We start from the raw sequence: 10,283 nt of genomic DNA on the forward strand, positions 1-10,283 counted from the left end.
CTCCATATTAATTGGTGGGATGTTGCTGATGACTGTCATCCCAGTTGCATTCTGAGCAATTAAAGAACACCTGAATCTGGCAGAGCACATGGTTTCAAAAGTCGTGATGCGCTCTTTAACAACGATACAGCTACTGTGTCAAGTGAAAAGAAACATGATTTTTTGTTGAGTGTTGAAGGAATGTTTTCTCTGCTTCTCCCATCAGAAGCTTCTAAGTGTAGAACAGATGATGGTTATGAATAATTTACATGCCATTTGAATCAGATCATCCCCTCTTTCTTTGGCATAGTCTTCATTTTGAGTACTAGAACAATTTTAAATACTTTTTCAGTTAAAAATGAGTCAGTTTCTATGGATTTCACATTAATTTAAGAAAACCATTATTGATATCATATTTTGAAAACTTGTTGATACTTTGTTAAAAAAAATGGTTTTAGGAGCACCTGGATGGCTCAGTTGGTTAGGCGTCTGACTCTTGGCTTCATCTCATGCCATGATCTCATGGTTTGGTTGTGGGTTAGAGCCTCATATCCAGCTCTGTGCTGACAAGTGGGGAGCCTGATTGGGATTCTCTGTCTCCCTCTCTCTGCCCCTCCTCTTCTATCTCTCTCTCTCTCTCTCTCTCTCTCAAAAATAAATACTTGAACATTAAAAAGAAAAGCAGTTTTAGTTTGAAACTTGCTTGTAAATTTTTAATTCAACAATTTATTTATTTATTATTTTTTAATGTTTTATTTATTTTTGAGAGAGAGATAGAGACAGCATGAGCAGGGGAGGGTCAGAGAGAGAGAGGAAGACACAGAATCTGAAGACAGTCTCCAGGCTCTGAGCTATCTGTCAGCACAGAGCCCAATGTGGGGCTCGAACCCACAAACCATGAGATCATGACCTTAACCGAAGTCAGACGCTTAACCAACTGAGCCACACAGGCGCCCCCAAAATTTATTATTTATTCTTAACCACAATATATTTTAAGTAGTTAGTGTTTGGAAGATATATCTCTAATTAAAACTTCAACAATTTTTCATTTCCAAAACTGATAAGTAGTACGTTGTATGTTTTTTATGTTATTTGTAGTATGAGTCTATAATATAATGGTGATAGTTTGTCTTTATTGTTTCCGATCACTCTTTCATTCTAAATGAATTAAAATCTATTATTCTGAAGTGGTTGTTCAGTTGTGTCAGCTAGATCCCCTTTATTTGGGGAGTAATGAAAATTCATCGCACTCAGCTGTTGAACCACATCTTGATTGTCCTTGGCTAAAGAGCCTATTTCATCAAGCATACCCCCCAGGAGCAGCTTGATCTCAAGGACAGCTCGATTTGTGCTTATTAAATCCTGACCTCCCCCACCACCAACGGAGAATTATGTAAGGACATTCCAGACTTACAGCTCTGTGACATTGCCTGAGGTCTTTGTCAAGGTTGCAAAGCAACCAAAATTCTCCCATTGTCTAATCCTGCTTCTTCCCTTACCCACAAGCATCAACCATAATACACATCCATTATACTAAACTATATATCAGAGACTGCTTTCCACCCAATCTAGCCTGCAACACTTAATTTATGGTGAGAAGAGGTAAATAAGTTTTGATAGATTATTAAAATGCATGAAAAAGCCAATTCCACATAAAATGTTATAACTAGGATGATTTACCCTCCCAATAAAAAATAAACATAAAAATAAATTTAAATTAAAAAAAGTAAAAATTAAAAAAAGTCGTATAAAGTATACGAAACAGCTTCACTTCTTTTTTTAAAAAATTTTTTTTTAATTTTTTTAATGTTTTATTTATTTCTAGGAGAGAGAGAGAGACAGCGTGAGCAGGGGAGGGTCAGAGAGAGAGGCAGTCACAGACTGAAATAGGCTCCAGGCTCCGAGCTGGCAGTCAGCATAGAGCCTGACGCGGGGCTCGAACCCATGAACCGCGAGATCATGACCTAAGCGAAAGTCGGATGCTTAACCGACTAAGCCACCCAGGCGCCCCCCAATTTTTTTTTTTTTTAATTTCTGAGAGAAAGAGACACAGCATGAGCAGGGGAGGGTCAGAGAGAGAGGGAGACACAGAATTTGAAGCAGGCTCCAGGCTCTGAGCTAGCGTCAGCACAGAGCCCGTCGTGGGACTCAAACCCATGAACTGTGAGATCATGACCTGAGCCGATGTCTGACCCTTGACTGACTGAGCCACCCAGGTGCCCCTGAAACAGCTTTACTTCTATCAAGGCCTTAAGAGAATCCATACTCTACGTTGACTGTGAAAACCTTGCAGGATTCCTGGAGAGAAAGCTCCAGAATGTTCTTGTGGCCTTGCTAGACTTTTGGCTTCCCAGGCCTGTCTCACTCACATGCTCGTCCATGCAGGGACTCCAGTGAGTGTTCAAATTACCATTTGTTTCTTCCTATTCTGCCTCCTGGGGCCTCTGTTCCAGGTTATCTCAGTTGCTGCCTGTGCCTATGTCCCCAGATTTCGGAGTGGTGGCTTGCCTATGATCTCAGTTCTCTGATGATGCTAAAAATAAATCATTGATTTTTAATTTGCCCAGCTTTTTCTTATTTTAAGGAAAGAATGGTGGCTTCCAAGATTTTTATATATTGGAACTGAAATATGAATCATCACTATCATCTTTTTAATATTATTGTTCCCTACAGAGAGAAAATTTTCAACTATTGATGATTCTCTTATATTAAACTTTGGTAATCCTTATAAGAAAAATATGCCCCTAAAATTAGTGCTTCTAAGTAAATTTTATTTTACCTATGAAAAAAATCAATATTTAAAGCTTCAGAGTGTCTTATGTAACCACTAGTCTTTATTGGTGAAACTTACATATTTTTGCTCTATTGGGTTTAAAAAAAAGACTAAGAGGATAGAAAATGCACAATGTAATTTTTTCTCTCTCTCTTCAGCTGATAAGGAGAAAAGTGTGGAGAAATATTCTGGATAAGTGTCCTTAAACATATGCAAATATAGTCTGGCTGAGGAGTGGATATTCAGCCACATTCCAGCACCAGGTCACTAGCTGTGTGACCTTGGACAAGTTGTTAAATTATATGTTCTTTGGGTTTATTGAGATGATTGTGGTCATCATAATATCTGTATCATTGGGAGTACCATGTGCATGTACCTGTCTCTCTACAGTTATCTCACTGATCTGGCTAACCGTCTTTCCTCTACCTCTTCTACTATGGTGGCCATATTCCCTTCTCCCTGTGAGCCATGGCATAACTTAATCATGCATACCTTCATATTTCCCAAGACATAACTTGCTTTAATTTGGGGATGGTTGAACTTCATAGTTTTAAATTATTTTTGATCTTTTATGGATTTATTTTATTTGCCTGACTATAGTACACATTTGATTAATTTAAAGCACATTCTTGATTTTACCAAGATTAGTATGTTGTAGTTTAGACACATTCAGGCCTTAAATTCCAAGGGATATTTGTCAAGCAGAAAAGGTGAAGTCAAAGAAACAGAACAATGCCTCTAGTCTGTGGCAGCTCATGTGTTCTAGTACCTTAGTGGAACTCTAAAATGTAGACAACAAATGTCATATCTGAGCCTCTTCTCTCAGAGCTACAAATTTATTCTTTCCTAAGCTTCTGAATTGTGCCCTCAGTACGCATTTAAAAAATTTCTAGTACACTTAGAGTCCTGCTTTCTCTTTTTCTCTTTTTAAAATCAATCATTTTACTTCTAGAGTCTGAAACATAAAATATTTGAAGCATTAGTAAATATTTTCAGGATTATTTTATGGTACTCTGCCTGGGTGACAATGGAAAAATAATTATATAAGTTGAAACTTCTGAATTCTAAAAATAAGTATCTGTGTTTTCCTCAAAATCTGAATATATATTTGTCTAAAAAATCAAAACAGTTGTATCTTAAAGAAATATAATTTTATGTATTGGGAATAAATTACACTGGATTCCACATTTATCTTTTGGTTATGTGTAAATCCAATTTTTAATAGAAATAAGAAAAATAAACCAACATATGCTTATTTTGTAGGTATCTTGGCTACAGATATATTCTGTGCCTACTAGGTCTGAAGGTGAGTAGAGGTGAATATTAATGTATATATTTTGTTTACATTCAGATTGCGAAAAGACTGGAGAATTATTTCCAACATTACCACCTGATATCTTAATGGAATATATTCATTACACTAGTGGCCTATAATCCTTATATGGTTGATGAAGTTTGAAAATTTATATTTAAGGAGGTTAGTTTGTCACTAGTCTGTGTAAAAAAATAACCAAACATATTATGACATAAAGAGAATTGGCAAGAGGAGATATTATAAGTCTTGTCTGCTATATTTGTTGAGTACTTTTTATATGATTATATCTACTTGTAAGTTTAATCATGGTCACTAACATGTCCTAAATTTGGTGCCAGGAACAGGATTAGAGATTTGAAACATAGAGGCTTTTAAGTAATGGTTTCTGCTTGTCATTCCCTTGGCCTTTCTTAAATTCCTAAGAAAATATTTCTGAGGATAAGGAAACAAAAATATATAGATATGGATAAAATATTTTTTAAATGACTAATGATCAGTATATCATTAGAATATTAGACTATTATTCTTTTTTTTTTAATAGTTTATTGTCAAATTAGTTTCCACATAACACTCAGTGCTCATCCCCACAAGTGTCCTCCTCCATGCCCATCCCCCCATCCCCCCACAACCATCAGTCCTCAGTTTTTGTCAGCATTCAAGAGTCTCTCATGGTTTGCTTCTCTCCCTTTCCCCCACCATTTCCGCCCTTCTTCTCCCCCTTGTTCCTCCGTCAAGTTCCTCCTAATNGACTATTATTCTTAATGTGAGTATAATAAAATATGGTTCATAAGCAAAATCCTTGGGCCTCAAGTGTCATATGATACCATCAGAAAAGAGCAGTTGTGAGATTAATAGAAGGTTGGAGAACGTTTAATATCTCATCCATTATATGTTTCAGTGTTTCTGTTGGGAAATGATTTGAAATCTATTCCCCTATTCAACTGGTGTTGCTAAAGGCAGCCAGATGTTGTCCTCATCTTTACCTTTTTGTTATTTCTTCTCTGTTATTTCAATACCAGAAGGGAGTTGCTTCCTGTGAAATCTATTGCCATAAATGGAGCACTGTATTTAAGATAATTATATGAATAGCATAATAGAAAGAGAGAAACTTCCAAGACTAGGCTTGGAAGTTTTCCTACACTCCATTTGTTCAGAAGTCTGTAAAAAAATCTGTAGATCCAAGAGGTGATTCCCTCTCAGTGAGGCAGACTTGTATAAAATAAAGGATTGGTGAGGTTTTACCCCTTCTGTGCTTCAGGATTCATATTAGGGTAATGAGGATAATGGTAAAATAATGGACCTTTTCTCAGTACTTGCTGTCAGACTCTGCTCTATGCATTTTCAATATTATCTCATTTAATTTCCAGGAAGAAAATACTAATAATGGTCCCACTTTATAGGGGGACAATAGAGAATAATTCTTAGTAGATTTATTGATGATCAAAAATTGGAATTAGTTGGTTGAGTCTGTTTACATCTAGAATCTATAGAATCTATTTCCCATCTTATAATTCTTTCAGTTTTTTTAAATGTATCTATGTATATCTTGCTAAATTTATTTTATACACATTTATAAGTAAGAGAATATATCAGAGTATTAATTACAGTTATCTCTGACCTCATTCAAGACAATATTTTTCTACATAGCCTTTATGCATTTAAAGTATTTTATACAATATTTTTACAGTAGTATACACTAAGTTCCATTAATATAATGTTGGGTTGATTAAAGGAGCTAGATGTTTTACTGCCATGAAAAAGATCACTGGATTTTATACTTGATTTAATGATTATTGAAAATAGTCAACAGACTGCACATTGCCTGTCCCTCCAGATTGTATTCTTTACTGCAGTGATATCAGATAAATCTAGCCTGAGTACATAGGATGCCTCCTATAGAGTAATTTAGTAAGATCATCAAAGGAGAATTCATTGATATTTTGCTAAGATGGAGTATTAAAATGAGATTTGGAAATGGTGGAAGAGTAAAATGAGGAAAGCTATAAGTGATATGAATATGAAAGTAGCAGAGGGAATGACTGGGGACAGTAGGTTATTAAATGCTATTAAATGAAGGATATCAAAAAAGAATTATATCGAGTTAGGCTCCTGAATTGAAAAGTCATTCTTAAAAACAATTAAAAAATCATTATGCAATGAGACACTTTAACATTGAGCAGATCCATAATGGATTTTATTAAGGATTATTTTATTTTTATGTAAATGTGATTATCATGTCTTAGTGATATTTACTTACAGATGAAATGACACAACATTTGGGATTTAGTTTAAAATAATCTATTAGAGGTTAGTTGGGAGTACATATGAAACAAGAATGTTTGAGTGTTGTTAATTATGGTGGCATATACTGATAAATTTCCAAAATAACCAGTTAAAGAAGGAAAGAAGAGACAAAAAAAAAAACCCTACATTATTATAATTAGTAGTGAATTCCTATGAAATATGAGACCTTCACATTAATATGAAGAATTAAGACATCTTCATTCTTCCAGTGAACATCCTTGGACAAGTTACTGTACCTCTCTGTACTTCGCTTTTCTCATCTGTAAAATAGTATGCTCTTTGAGGTGATTATATGAAAGTATTAAGTGAGAATACTTTCAGGGTGAAACAGTGACTAAAGAACTTCATATGCATTAGCTATTAATGTTAGTTCCTGAAATAATGTCTAAAATAAATAATAACTATAGCTACGTTTATAGTTTTGTTAGAACAACAGGAGATATTTGATTCAGATTTTATTTTTCTGTAAATTCAGTTTAGATGGAAGATTCTATTTGAACTCCTACTATTCCATGGATATTGAGCCAACCCTTGAGTCAGAAAAAAAAAAACAATAACAAACAACAAAAACTAAAACAAAACAACACACATTTCAGGTCTAATGTCAAGAAGTTTAAGGTTTTATGCATCCAGATTTTTCAAATCATGGGCCATTTCTCCATCTTATTATGCTAAACCATCACCATAATTTTGTTTAAAAAATCAGAGTTGAATGAACAGAAGGAAAATCTGCTCAAATTACCATGAATGTCTAAATATACACATTTTTCCAAGGGAATTGCATCAGCGAGGGTGAGATATCGTTTTTTTGTTCCCCATCAGCAACTCCATAGTTTGCACGGTACTTGGCCTTAAGTAGGTGAAAGATAAATATTCCTTGGATGATTAAATAAATAAATGAACCAGGTATCTGTATTTGACTAGGCTTTGTGTGGAATTCAATGTAGTGTATGTTAATACGAAAAAAATCCCACCATTACTCTGTGGTTTTATTTTTTTGTTAAAATAAAAATAATATGCATTGAAAAGTTAAAGAAATAATATAATGCTACTATTTTACTTTGTTTACAAGGGTAAAAATACTCCAATTTTTAAGAGTTTGTTGAAAGTTGATCTATTTAAGCTTAAGGACAAGACCCCAAACTCATAATAGCCTCAAAATATGAACTATTAATTGGAATTTTAAACCATGTATATAAAAGAGATCATTTTGATATTTATATTCTTGAATATTTTAGTTCATCTCACAGATAAGAATAGAAACTACTACTATGACTAATGGTAAAAGTCAATAAAAGTCATTTTAATCTCTCTTAGTTATAGAGGTAGAGTATGAAAAGCTTTAAAATTATTCAAATCTTCACATAAAGTTTATGCTTTTAAGCTTACAAGCCTCAGTTTTGAACCAAGATGAAAACTGATGTATAGGGAGGTTTCTCAAAGGTGAATTCTAGTTAGTTCAGAAATGAGAGGCATTAATCATAACCAAGCATAGAGTTTTAAAAGATATTTTTAAAATTATTTTACCACAGTATATTTTTAACTTACATGTGTGCTTGACTCTTTTTTCATGCTCACAGTTTTTTGCCTTATTAATTTTGACTCTAAATTGTTACTGGTACTGGTCAAAGAAGTGAGGTGTTGTGAACAAACATTATTCTTGTTCTTATATATGTACAAAAAAAACCCCTCAATGTCTCCTAGAAAAGAAGACAATAGAAATATAAAGATGATTAGTGCTTGGGGTGAGAAGTAGGAAAAGGGCAGGTGTGGAGGACATTTCTGAGGATTCCATAATCCTCTCTGATCGGGCTGACAGCATTGACCATCCATCTGTGTAAGAGGAAGAATTCTAATTGTTTGCAGATCACTTAACAGTTAGTTGGCCAGCCCTTTTGAGATCAATATTTGTTGGCAACATCAAAGCTTGGGAAGACATAATTGAGAGTCACTGAAGTCACTTTATAAATAAAGCCTCCAAGTAATGACTAGGAGTCTAGAAAGTCAGGAGATTGCAATTCTTTGGTAAATCAGTGCCAAATCAATTTTCTATAAAACTGTCAAGAATGTATGAGTTCAGCAGTTAAAAAAGGAATCTGCTCTTTAATTATTATTATTATTGAATACATGTACTGTCTTTCTTTCCATATTGGGATAATTATTAAAAGTATTATATTTTTAATAAATCATTATTCAATAACTCTTTTAGAACAGTTTGAAAAATAAATTATATAAACATTCAAATCATGATGAATAATTAAGTGTTATGAAAGACATGTTTCAGCAAGACAGACTAGTAGATTTTAAAAAGTTAAAAATATTCTTACCTTTTCAATCCTTACCTGTCATTGGACTTGCTGATTTTATCCTCTTTTTTTTTCTGTGAATAAATGAAAATTCAAGTAAGTTACATATAGGGGTGATGAAGAGTTTCATTTGTAACACTTCTACTGTACTTTTTTTTCATCCACAACACAACCTTTTATGGGTCTCTGATCTATTCCAGTGGCTGTCAAAGTGATTGATAAAGCTGTTGCTTGAAAAATATTTAGGAGCTTGGGTTCATGGGTTTCTGGACAAGAAAACAATGAAAAGCATTGTAAACCTGACTGCATTATACTCCTGGTGGATTAAAAAGACTTAAATTCATATAAAGTATTTATTAAACATAGTATTAGTCAAATGTAATTTTAGCAGAAAACATTTAAGTTTTGAATTGACATTGGCTTGACTGTATTATATTGGGTCATAGCTGAATACTTTTATGTGCTCAGCCCAGAGACCTTTAAAGACAACACAAATAAAGGTCTCGTCAAGGACTAATGTGATCCCTACAATCAAGGTGTTCCATATTGGCTACAAAGTTCAATTGAAATCTACAGAAACCACAGTTACTTGCAGTATCATGTCATGTCATGTTTTTACTTTGTCTCCCTTCTCTTTTTCTAGAGCTTATGCATCCGGATAAGATACTGATTTTTCTCAAAGTAATCTACCCATTGTCAGCTTGGAGGAAGAAAGTAAGTTTTCCAGCCACATAAAGCAAGGTTCAAATCTTTATGCCACCATTTCCCAGATGAGTCTTCATTTCTTTATCTTTAAATAGGGCTAATATGATTACTATGAGCATTTCAATGCAATAATTATCAAACAGATCAAGACTTAATTAATAAATGTTAGTTTTTCCTTTGCTTTAACTTTAGCCCAAGATATAATACATATGAAGAAAAGCATAAATGTTGTCCAATTTGTTTAGGAGAAAAATATTCCAGCCAATGTAGATTATCAAAACAATCTTTAAAACAATAGTCAGTCTATAAATTGATACTAATCATGACCAATTGTCCAGGAAACAAGAATAAGGAAGATGATTATCTAATCAAATAAAGACTAAAAAATAAGTTGACAAACAGAGTAAGAAGTTAAAAACTAGACTACAAATATTGAAAATAGAACATAAATACATTAAAACAAATAATCGAAGATCATTCAATCTTGTCAATGACTAGTTATTTTTTAATTTTTTGACTTAAAACAGTGTTTGCTACTATCATCATATCTGTATCTCATTTTCAGTTATTAACTTGCTTCTTTTGAAAGATTATTTGTGAATTATAATTTCCTGTATGTTAATTCCAAAGGAAACAAGAATTTCCAACTCAGTAGAGCTGTAAACACTTCTTGCCAACATGTATCATAATAAGATAGGAAGGAGCTGAATGTGAATATGCAGGGAAGTGAATAATTGAAGCAAACCTGACAATTGCTCACATGTCTGTCAGTTATGTATGTAGTTTTCTTCCATTACTTTAAATTAATATAAATTTTTGGGAAATCAATAGAAATTACATATTTTTAAACAGGGAACCAAAGATAATGCAGAAACTTTCTAAAGACAAAGTAAAGATTATG

This window comes from Crocuta crocuta, unplaced genomic scaffold (assembly GCF_008692635.1).
Source record: "Crocuta crocuta isolate KB4526 unplaced genomic scaffold, BGI_CrCroc_1.0 scaffold373, whole genome shotgun sequence".
Taxonomy (NCBI): Eukaryota; Metazoa; Chordata; class Mammalia; order Carnivora; family Hyaenidae; genus Crocuta; species Crocuta crocuta.